Source organism: Cervus canadensis, chromosome 14 (assembly GCF_019320065.1).
Source record: "Cervus canadensis isolate Bull #8, Minnesota chromosome 14, ASM1932006v1, whole genome shotgun sequence".
Classification (NCBI taxonomy): domain Eukaryota; kingdom Metazoa; phylum Chordata; class Mammalia; order Artiodactyla; family Cervidae; genus Cervus; species Cervus canadensis.
This window is the reverse complement of record NC_057399.1, coordinates 41,157,555-41,170,251: the sequence shown is the minus strand read 5'-3', so window position 1 is coordinate 41,170,251 and position 12,697 is coordinate 41,157,555.

Sequence of the window (12,697 nt, the reverse complement as noted above, 5' to 3'; positions counted from 1 at the left end):
CCAGCAGACCACATTCTTCTGTCAGACCTCTCCACCATGACCCCTCTGTCTTGGGTGGGCTCACGCGGCATGGCTTAGTTTCACTGAGTTAGACAAGCTGTGGTCTGTGTGATCAGATTGGCTAGTTGTCTGTGATTGTGGTTTCAGTCTGTCTGCCATCTGATGCCCTCTCTCAGCGCCTACAGTCTTACATGGTTTTCTCTTCCCTTGGACGTGGGGTATCTCTTCATGGCTGGACCAGCAAAGCGCAGCCGCTGCTCCTTACCTTGGACATGGGGTTGCTCCTCTCGGCCGCCGCCACTGAGCTTGGTTGTGGGGTAGCTCCTGTGCCTTCCCACAGCTGCTGCTCCTGTACCGTCACGCAGGCGCCGCTCCTATCACGGCAATCCAAGTCTATGCCCCAACTGGTAACGCTGAAGAAGCTGAAGTTGAATGATTCTATGAAGACCTATAAGGCCTTTTAGAATTAACACCCCCCCCCCCAAAAAATGTCCTTTTCATTATAGGGGACTGGAATGCAAAAGTAGGAAGTCAAGGAATACCTGGAGTAAGAGGCAAATTTGGCCTTGGAGAACAGAATGAAGCAGGGCAAAGGCTAATAGAGTTTTGCCAAGAGAACGCACTGGTCATAGCAAACACCCTCTTCCAACAACACAAGACAAGACTCTACACATGGACATCACCAGATGGTCAACACCGAAAACAGATTGATTATATTTTGTGCAGCCAAAGATGGAGAAGTTCTGTACAGTCAGCAAAAACAAGACCGGGAGCGGACTGTGGCTCAGATCGTGAACTCCTTATTGCCAAATTCAGACTTAAATTGAAAAAAGTGGGGAAAACCACTAGGCCATTCAGGTATGACCTAAATCAAATTCCTTAAGATTATACAGTGGAAGTTAGAAATAGATTTAAGGGAATAGATCTGATAGAGTGCCTGAAGAACTATGGATGGAGGTTTCTGACATTGTATAAGAGACAGGGATCAAGACCATCCTCAAGAAAAAGAAATACAGAAAGGAATATGGCTGTCTGAGGAGTCCTTACAAATAGCTGTGAATAGAAGAGAAGCAAAAAGCAAAGGAGAAAAGGAAACATATTCCCATTTGAATGCAGAGTTCCAAAGAATAGCAAGGAGAGATAAGAAAGCATTCCTCAGCGATCAATGCAAAGAAATAGAGGAAAACAATAGAATAGGAAAGACCAGAGATCTCTTCAAAAATGAGAGATACCAAGGGAACATTTCATGCAAAGATGGGCTCAATAAAGGACAGAAATGGTATGGCCTAACAGAAGCAGAAGATATTAAGAAGAGGTGGCAATAATACACAGAACTATACAAAAAAGATCTTCATGACCCGGATAATCACAATGGTGTGATCACTCAGCTAGAGCCAGACATCCTAGAATGTGAGGTCAAGTGGGCCTTAGGAAGTATCACTATGAACAAAGCTAGTGGAGGTGATGGAATACCAGTTGAGCTATTTCAAATCCTCAAAGATGATGCTGTGAAAGTGCTGCACTCAATATGTCAGCAAATTTGGAAAATTCAGCAGTGGCCGCAGGACTGGAAAAGGTCAGTTTTCATTCCAATCCCAAAGAAAGGCAATGTCAAAGAATGCTCAAACTACCGCACAACTACACTCATCTCACAAGCTAGTAAAGTAATGCTCAAAATTCTCCAAGCCAGGCTTCAGCAATACATGAACCATGAACTTCCAGATGTTCCAGGTGGTTTTAGAAAAGGCAGAGGAACCAGAGATCAAATTGCCAACATCAGAGGGATCTTCGAAAAAGCAAAAGAGTTCCAGAAAAACATTTATTTCTGCTTTATTGGCTATGCCAAAGCCTTGACTGTGTGGATCACGATAAACAGTGGAAAATTCTAAAAGAGATGGGAATAGCAGACCACCTGACCTGCCTCTTGAAAAACCTGTATGCAGGTCAGGAAGCAGCAGTCAGAACTGGACATGGAACAGACTGGTTCCAAAGCGGAAAAGGAGTACATCAAGGCTGTATATTGTCACCCTGCTTATTTAACTTATATGCAGAGTACATCATGAGAAACACATGGCTGGATGAAGCATAAGCTGGAATCAAGAAATATCAAGAACCTCAGGTATGGAGATGACACCACCTTATGGTAGAAAGTGAAGAAGAACTAAAGAGCCTCTTGATGAAAATGAAAGAGGAGTGAAAAAGTTGACTTAAAGCTCAACATTCAGAAAACTAAGATTGTGGCATCCAGTCCCATCACTTCTTGACAAATAGATAGGGAAACATTGGAAAAACAGTGACTGACTTTAATTTTTTGGGCTCTAAAATCACTGTAGATGGTGATTGCCACCATGAAATTAAAAGACGCTTACTCCTTGGAAGGAAAGTTATGACCAACCTAGACAGTATGTTAAAAAGCAGAGACATTACTTTGTCAACAAAGGTCCATCTTGTCAAGGCTATGGTTTTTCCAGTAGTCATGCATGGATGTAATAGTTGGACTATAAAGAAAGCTGAGCACAGAAGAATTGATGCATTTGAGCTGTGGTGTTGGAGAAGACTGTTGAGAGTCCCTTGGACTGCAAGGAGATCCAACCAGTCCCTCCTAAAGGAAATCAGTCCTGGGTGTTCATTGAAAGACTGATGTTGAAGCTGAAAGTCCAGTATTTTGGCCACCTGATATGTAGGGCCTACCCATTTGAAAAGAGCCTGATGTTGGGAAAGAGTGAAGGCAGGAGGAGTAGAGGACAACAAAGGATGAAATGGTTAGATGGCATCACCGACTCGATGGACACGAGTTTGGGTAAACTCTGGGAGTTGGTGATGGACAGGGAGGCCTGGCCTGTTGTGATTCATGGGGTCATGAAGAGTCGGACACGACTGAGTGACTGAACTGAAGTGAACTGAACCTGGAATTCCATCTCCTCCACTAGCTTTTTTCACAGTGATGCTTTCTAAGGCCCACTTGACTTCACATTCCAGGATGTCTGGCTCTTGGTGAGTGATCACACCATTGTGATTATCTGGGTCATGAAGATCTTTTTTATATAGTTCTTCTGTATATTCTTGCCACCTCTTCTTAATATCTTCTGCTTCTATTAGGTCCCTACCATTTCTGTTCTTTATTGAGCCCATCTTTGCATGAAATGTTCCCTTGGTATCTCTCCTTTTCTTGAAGAGATCTCTAGTCTTTCCCATTCTATTGTCTTCCTCTATTTCTTTGCATTGATCGCTGAAGAAGGCTTTCTTATCTCTCCTTGCTATTCTTTGGAGATCTGCATTCAAATGGGTATATCCTTCCTTTTCTCCTTTGCTTTTCATTTCTCTTCTTTTCACAGCTATTTGTAAGGCCTCCTCAGACAGCCATTTTGCTTTTTTGTATTTCTTTTTCTTGAGAATGGTCTTGATCCCTATCTTCTGTACAACGTCACGAACCTCCATCCCTATTTTCACAAACAGAGCCATGCATCTTGAGCTCCAAATTTTGGAGGCAACATATAACAAATTTTTCCTTGAATATTTTTTTAGTAATGTCCAAAATTTGCTAACAAACCCCATTTCACTTTTACAGCACATGGGCTAGTGAACACTAAAAAAAAAAAAAAAAAAAAAATGCAGACCTCATCTTACTCAATTAGGGATTCAACCTGGCCTATTTGAATTTGAATGTTCTCCAGGCTCAGGTCACATAAAGATATTATCATCACCTCATTGTTCAGAGCACCTGGCTAGGGAACCTGAAGTGTGAACAATTGCTGAATGACAAATGCTATAAGCACCGGCCTGCCTTGCCTAATTATATAGCTGTCATGGTGCACTGGGCAATTTTTCTTTCCAGCATCTCCTCCCCTCTGCCCGGCTTCAAACCACATTGTAAAGAGAAGAATCCGCAGAGTCTGCATTAGGGTTTTGGAGCGACCACAATGCAGTCGTGGTATCAGGTTGCAGGAGACGCAGAAGCCATTTCTAGAGCGTGGTTGACTCATATGTTGCACTTGGGTTGTATTATGCATCAGACAGAGGTGCTGTTCATCAGGGCCACGTGCATAAAGGACTTTGACTCAGGCTCCCTGGATCATTTGCTCTGTGTTTCAGTCCTCTGCCTCTTTAAAGTGGCAGAAAGGAGATTGTGACCCACATGGTTTTCACAGAGCTGAGTTGGGGGTGGGGCAAGGTTGAAAGTTCCAGTCCTAAGCTTTCTAAGATATTGTTGGGACCAGTAAAGAACTAGCCATTGTGGCAAGAGTGCCTGGAAGTATAAACCAAGGGCAGGGAAAGACTTTCTTTAGAGATGACTTTAACCTATATTATGAAACTTGATTATTTGCTTTCATTGGGAACCGCTGTAAACCTCTTGTGATGCTGAGAGCGTAATCATAGAAAGAAAAGTTCCTGCTACCATGGGCAGTATAAAAAGGACTTTGCAGATAGGTAACACTGTGTGGTTCAAGTGAATCAGAATCTGTGGATTCTTGCCAAAAAATGGTCAGAGATTAGTAAATAGACTACATTTTCTGTACCTTGTTTATTTCTATTTAACTGTGCATTTGTTCTTGCCTGCCTGTTGGCATTTATCTTAGAAATCTGGTGGCAGAAGATGGGACTGGTGATATTATTCGTCTCCTGACATCAGTTTTAAAGTATTCCTCAGGTGATCACTTTTAGGATTCAGAATAGTATTAACTATGTCTTCTATTTTCTTCTATTTTCTTACTATCCATTAACTACAATCTACATATTGTAGAAGCTTCATAAACACTTGCTAATTAGCACATGACAAGATGTTTTATTAAAGTTATGATATCAACAAATTTATATATATATGTGTGTGTGTGTGTGTGTGTGTGTGTGTGGGTGTGTGTATAATTTCCATTTACTCAATTCTTCAGTTAATATGTATTTACTAGGCTTCTACTTGTGCTAGGATTTTTGCCCAAATCTGGAATATATTAAGTTGTAAGAAATTATTGCAGTATTGAATTTGACAGAAATTATATAATGTAATAATCTAGATATATACTGACCAAACTATGATTGCTTATTCCAACATTATACTTATTTAGGAGTTACCATTTTGTTCTTGCATGAATATACCCAAATTCAATTATGCAGAGACTCAGAGAATGAAAACTCAGTTTTCTTGTGGAAACAATACATTTTCCCTCCCTTCTTTCTGCTTCTCTTTATATTATCTGATTTTAATCTGTGGTTTATTCTCCTAACATATCAAAAACTATGAATACCAGAGGGTCACATACCTTTTTTCCCTTGAATTTCTTTTTTTAATACAATACACTTAAATTCCTTAGAACCACTATTTTTCATTTCATGTCTAAGGAACTTTTATGACTCCAGTGTTTTTGAAAAGTTTCTCTGGAAGCTCAGTGAAGCTGTATGGGTAAACCCAAGCCAACAAGATGTAAGCAGGATTGGGTGCTGCTTAGCAGGTGTACTTTAAAGGGAACATGCACAAAATCCCTTGTTTCTTCCTCCATTCTCCTGCCTGGAACACAGCTTTGATGTCTGGAGTCCTAGCAGCCATTTTGAATCATGAGTAGAAGCACCACTTCCTAGGAATGATGGCATAACAATGAGATGAAAAGAGCCATTGTATCGGCTGAGATGCCTATCTCCTGACTTCTTCATGTGAGGGAGGAAACATGTGTTGTCTTGTTTCAGTAACCTTGCTTTGGGTTTTCTGTCACTCACTTGAATCTAATTCAAGTGACAGATGCTTACTGTCTCCTAATTTATGCTACTGTTGCTGTTTAGTCACTCAGTCACATCTGACTTTTTTGTGACCTCATAGACTGTAGCCCACCAGGCTCCTCCGTCCATGGGATTTCCAGGCAAGATTAATGGAGTGGGTTGCCATTTTTCTCTCCAGGAGATCTTCCCAACCAAGAGACTGAACCCACAGCTCCTGCATTGGCAGGCAGATTCTTTACCTCTGAGCCACCAGAGAAGCCCATATTTATGCTGACGTTAATATTTAAAGTTTTTAATATTTAAATGTAAAAGAAGTCATGAGAAAAACGTTCCTCAGCACTGACAGCTGGAGATAGAGGTATTCAAATGCCAGAAACCATGAGAAATTCTTACTGGATTTAATTGAGGTTAAATAAAAAGGATCCCTCCACCCCAAGGTAGAATACTAACTGCCATGGAGTTTTGTGGGTTTGTGAAAAACAAGAATAAGAAATATTGGATCTTAGGGACAATGGTAGAACTTGGCAAAAACCGACTGGAGACAGAGAAGGGTGTAAGATGATGAAGAAAGCAGCAACTGGGGTCAGCAGAATTGAGGTGAGAGTTTTGGGTGGCTGGATGAACTGAGCAGAAGCTTCTAGAAGCACCAGTGGCAGCTGCTCTGGAAAAGTCATTTCCTGAGACTGAAGTGATCTTGATAGATGCAGCAGGAAGCTTCATGGAGAAATCTGACCTGCAGATTCATGGATGTGAGTTGACATTGTTCATTTGGTCAGTCATGTCTGACTCTGCGACCGCATGGACTGCAACACGCCAGGCTTCCCTGTCCTTAACTATCTCTCAGAGTTGGCTTAAACTCATGTCCATTGAGTCAATGATGCCATCCAACAATCTCATCCTCTGTCTCCCCCCTCTCCTTTTGCCTTCAGTCTTTCGCAGCATCAGAGTCTTTTCCAGTGAGTCAGCTCTTCCCATCAGGTGGCCGAATACTGGAGTTTGAACTTCAGCGTCAGTCCTTCCAATGATGACTTCCTTTAGGATTGACTGGTTTGATTTCCTTGCTGTCCAAGAGACTGTCAAGGTGTAGTTATATCAAAATGCCAGTTTTTCTCCCCTGATGTGGTGTGAGCTGCTGGTGAGAACCGCGCCTGGGCTCTTCAGGGCACTGGACGCAGAGGGCTGACAGAAATGGTAAGGGAACTCTCCTTGAACAGTCAGGGAGATTATTCCTGTTCCTGGAAGGATGCAGCCTCACAGCTGGTCTAACCTTGGAATAGCAGCCTTACCAGGAATGTCTTCTGAGTTGAAACCCTTTCCCCTACCTTAGCAGCATTCCCAGACCTCTTCTCTGTCACTATGACCTTCAAGTCCATCACCTGGAAGTCTGAAATGTATCCTCTAACTGAAGCCGAGACAAATCCTCCACCCTATTTCTGAGAGGAATACCAGCCCTGGATAGGCTTCTTACTATTTCAATATGAAGAACTAGAGGGAAAAATGAATCCTGTAAATAATTCTGAATCATAAAGAAATGAGTATATAGTTTAAATAATCTGAATCTTAAGTCTGAATAATCTGAATCTTAAATATTTTGAGTATGTTCTTTTTAGCTTTCCTTTATTGTAAATTTAAATTTTTGCCTAAGTAACGTATTTAGTGATAGCTTAAAGATTTATAATTCCTCTCTCCTTTCCTCATTGCCAATTTTCATTCCCCTAAGGCAAGCGCCTGTAACTCTTACTAGCTGCCTCCAAATGTAACCGCCACATTATGCTGTTCATTTTTAAGTTTAGATATTATTTCCTATTGTTGGATATAAGTTCTTTCCCCCACATCTTTCACTGCAATCATAGCAGCACTTTATTAACCAGTATTCACACTATTCTGAGTATGTAAATAATGTTCACAGTAGAGCCACTTTTGTATCATTTTATCACTTTCTTTTTTGTACAACTTTTTGTTTCAGCTAGAGGTAATAATTTCTTTCTCTTTGCTTAGCGTCTATGTGTCTATGACTAATTTATCACTAAACTCTCCAAATAAAAAATAAATCTCCCTCTTTTAGGCAAGCAGTTTTGGCATGGGCTTTCTGGTCACTCCATTCTCCTGTCCCCATCTAGGTTCCTTGTACAGTTGTCATGCTGGGCTCCCCCTCTATCATTTCTCTGGATTTTCCATAGTTTCTAACTGTATGGGACTTCTAGTTTCCTCATTTCCCTTTCTATCTTTCATGGTTTATGTCTGTTTTGGTGGAGTACACCCACAAATGACTTCTTGTAAAGAGCAAGACAGAGCATTTTTTTCGAGGCCCAGAGAGTCTGAAACTGTCTTTATTTGGCTTCAACAAATGATTTATAATTTGGCTGGAAGGAAGGTTCTGACTTGGAAATAATTGCTGACAGAATTTGGAAGACCCAGTGTGTGTGTGCTCAGACCTTGCTCCTTTATCATTTATCTCCGGATGTTGCTAAGTCAAATGCCATTCCCACTCGCCATTCTTCTAAAGCAACCTGTTATTTTTGGGTGGGACCTTTTGGCTCTTCTCTTTCTTCCTGGTGTCTTGAATTTCACAAAGATATTTCACATCATGGGTCTATTCTTTATAGGACACTTGGACTTTCATAATCTAGAAACCCATTTTCTTTAAAGAAGGAACCTTTTATTGTATTGTTTCTTTGATAATTACTTACTTTCCTCTTTCTGAAATTCCTATTATTTTGATGTTGGACTTCTGGGATCCCTTGTCTGATTGTACTAATTTTCTTTCTTCCTATTTCTCATATTTTCTTGTGTGCTTGCTTTACTTTCTGGAGATTTCCTCAGCTATCTTGTTATCTTCCTCCCCTCCCCCCCTTTTTTAAACATTTTAAGTTAATAGTTCTCTGAAAGTTCCCTTCTAAATGGCAATTTGTTCTTATTTCATGATGCAGAAATCTTCTCTCATTAGAGACTAATAATACTGCTTTTTTAATTTGAAAATCTTTTCCTGCTTGCCTGCATTGTCTTTATTTCCTCCCAGTGTATTTTATTTATTTATTTTAGTGGATCTTTCATGTTAGAGACTTTTCTCAAATGTGTGGTGAACTTTGGTCATATATTCACATTTGAAGTGAGGAGGCCTGTAGGCTGGTGGCCTCCAAGTGTCACTATATGAAGCTGTTTTGGGGGGAATCATTTCTGTGAGGAAGCCCGCAGTTTCTTGCCTGGATGTTGGAGGTTTCATAGCTTAACATGTATTGCTTGCTCGGATCCTCAACCCCATTTTCAGCATGGTATCCCATGTTCATCTTCAGCTATGCCTGAGGGCTCAGGATCTGGATTCTGGCTGATATTCTCTCTCCAGGGACATAATTTCCTCTAGGAGCATTCCTTTAGGGTAGGATAAGGTTCTTGGCTGAATATATGGAGTGTCAGAGCATATCTGTGGCAGAGATTTTCAAGTACTTCTTCTGTTTTTAATTTTACCTTACAATTCTGCTCTTTGAAATACCTGGAATTATCAATTTATGAGACTCTCTAAGGTTGAGGGGTATAAAATTATCTTGTTGGTTCATTTTGTTCTTTTCCCACAGTCTTAGGTTTCAGCTTTTTGAATTCACCATACACACAGTTAGGATCATAGTATTTATACAGAAAAGCATATTTTACAAATTAGTAAAAGAAAGAGAAATACATTATATAAACTATTTTTTGATCTTGCATCTATTAGTAAAACATGGGTTCAATAAAATAAAATCTGCAAGATGAGATGATAATACAATAGATTTGAAACTGGGGCTGGTTTGAAAGATGAGCAGAAAGTTGAAATGAGTTACAAGAAAAAAAATAGCTAAAGTAAACATTTAAGAACAGCATTAGAAAAGGCAATAAAAGTATAAATAATACCACTGTAAATTTAATCAAAATTATTGAATATATAGTGGGTTTCCCTGGTGGCTCAGCCAGTCAAGAATCTGCCTGCAATATAGGAGACCTGAGTTCAATCCCTGGGTCAGGAAAATCCCTTGAGAAGGAATGGTTGCTAGATAAATGCTATGCTAGATAAAAATCTTCCAGAATTCTGAGATAATGACCAAGAAATAAGAGAATCAGAGATGAGGTAAGTAATTTGAAGGGTATATTACTGAGATCCCACTTATAGAAAGTAAGTGTTACTGTAGGGGATGTCAGAATGAGTAAAAGGAAGAAATAATTAAAAAACTAAATAACACTACAGCTCTGATTTTGCAAACTGTATGAACTCAACAAATCCCAGGAAATATTAATGAAAATAGCTCAACAAATAAATGTATTCTGATCAAAGTCTTAAACTTAAAGATAAAAAACAAAACAAAACAAAGAATAATCTGATATGCATCTAGAAAGACAAGACTGGTCATCTACATAAGAAAAAAAAGCCAAGACATCCAGCCTCAGATTTTTCTATTGTAGTAAGAAGCACCATAAGACTATGAAGTGATTTTCTAAGTTTTAAAGGGGAGAAAAGGTTGTAACAGATTTCTATGCCATAGCTAGGTTTTATTCACATACCAAAGTAACAGAAACACTTTATTGGCTATTCAATGACTCACTCACAAGGCATAAATTACATGTGTACAAAGTTTCCTAACAACTAAGAGATGAATCAGTTCAGTTCAGTTCAGTTCAGTCGCTCAGTCGTGTCTGACTATTTGCGACCCCGTGAACCGCAGCATGCTAGGCCTCCCTGTCCATCACCAACTCCTGGAGTTTACCCAAGCTCATGTGCATTGAGTCAGTGATGCCATCTAACCATCTTATCCTCTGTCGTCCCCTTCTCCTCGTGCCTTCAATCTTTCCCAACATCAGGGTCCTTTTAAATGAGTCAGCTCTTTGCATCAGGTGGCCAAAATATCGGAGTTTCAGCTTCAACATCAGGCCATCCAATGAACACCCAGGACTGATTTCCCCTAGAATGGACTGGTTGGATCTCCTTGCAGTCCAAGAGATGAATAGCAGACACAAACTCAAGAATAAAGAAATAATGAAATATAGAAAGAAGAGGGCTATTATCATGAAAAATATTGACCTTAAGTGGTAAATTAAGTAAACAATAAAATGTTAATAATTCTTAAAATACATGTATTTTTAAGTAAGAGTGACTCTTTGAAAGCAAGAAACTAGACCTCAAACACTGGATTATACCACAAAAAGTGGTAGGAAGAAGTAAAAGTTATCACTTTCTCATCTAAGGAATCTATCTAAAGTTAATAATTAGAGGAAAATACATTTTTAAGCACAGTTGAAAAATGTGCAAGTGCTAGGTTAATTTCGTATAAATATTGAGAATGGGGAGAGGGAGAGACATAACCTGGATAAAATAGAAAGCAAATAAAACTTCAAGGGAGGATTGAAAACACAGAAAGTATCAAAGTGACAGAGTACAAAACTTGTATGGAAACATGGGCTATAATGGAAAACTCTGCCTTGTCTCCAGACAGCATACCTTTCTGAATTGTTTAATTCTAGCTTTGCATTTTCTTTGCGTTATTTTACAACTCTAAGTTGTAGCTAACTAATAGCAAAGCAAATTAATTCTTGTCTATAAGGATGCAAATTCTGTCCTGACCTGGACAGTCAAACTCGTTTTCTAGGTCTCCCCCTCTCCCCACAAAACACTACTTTGCCTCCATTTATACATTCATGTCAATATCTCTGATCCATAATGTCTGTTCTTCCTTCAGATCCTCTTTTGAACTGGTCATGACTATGTCTGGGGTCCCTCATGAGTTAAATAATATCTTTAACTCCTGTTCCTTTCTCTGTTCCCCTGGGAGTCAGGATTGAACTTGTTGGGAGTTTTTATCTTGGTGAAACTAATTATTTCAGATTAGTATATATTGAACAGTATCCTGGGCAAGTCAGACAGAAAAAACAGGGCGAGTAATATTGGTATATGACTGACAAGAATTGACGGCAACTAACAATAAACAGTTTGGGCTTCCCATGTGACTCAGATGGTAAAGAATTTGCCTGTAATGCAGGAGACCCAGGTTCAACCCCTAGGTCAGAAAGCTCTCCTGGAGAAAGAAATGGCTACCCACTCCAGTGTTCTCAACTAGAGAATTCCATGGACAGAGGAGCCTGGTGGGCTTCTGTCCATGGGGTCACAAGGAGTTGGCCACAACTGAGGAACTAACACTTTCACTTTTTTCAATAATAAATAGTAAAAAGAAAGTCAATGTAAGTATTTGAATTTTCAATCTGCAGTGAATTTCCAATGGGTTCTAAATATATTATTAAGATAGATAATGCAGAAAATGTCAAAAAGTGAGGGAAACTGATTAGGTATAATAGAAGTATGAATCTCTATTATGCCTCTCCTTTGTACTTGAGGCATGAAACAGGCAGAATAAATAAATAAATGTCCAAGTAATACTATTGGCAATATTGATTTATTGGTCATATATGGAACTTTGCATTCTATAAATGGGTAATGACATAGCCTTGAAGTTTTCCCTCTGGTAAAGGAACTTTGCAGTCTCAGAAAATTTGATGGAACCAGAAGAACAGAACCCACTAATTTCATTTAAAAATATATATACTCAACCGACAACCTTGTCATACCCTTAATCTTACTATGTTCTTGAATTTTATCTTTAACTTTCTCAGTTTGGCCCTCATTGAAGCTATCCTAATGACTGATAGATTGATAAATAAATCCAAGAGATGTTTCTCTGAAAAAAAAAAAAGAAAGAAAATAGACCAGTTCAGTTCAGCTGCTTAGTCACGTCCAACTCTTTGTGACCCCATGAACCGCAGCACGCTAGGCCTCCCTGTCCATCACCAACTCCCAGAGTTTACTCAAACTCATGTCCATTGAGTCAGTGATGCCATCCAACCATCTCATCCTCTGTCGTCCTCTTCTCCTCCTGCGTTCACTCTTCCCCAACATCAGGGTCTTTTCAAATGAGTCAGCTCTTCACATCAGGTGGCCAAAATATTGGAGCTTCAGCTTCAACATCAGTCCTTC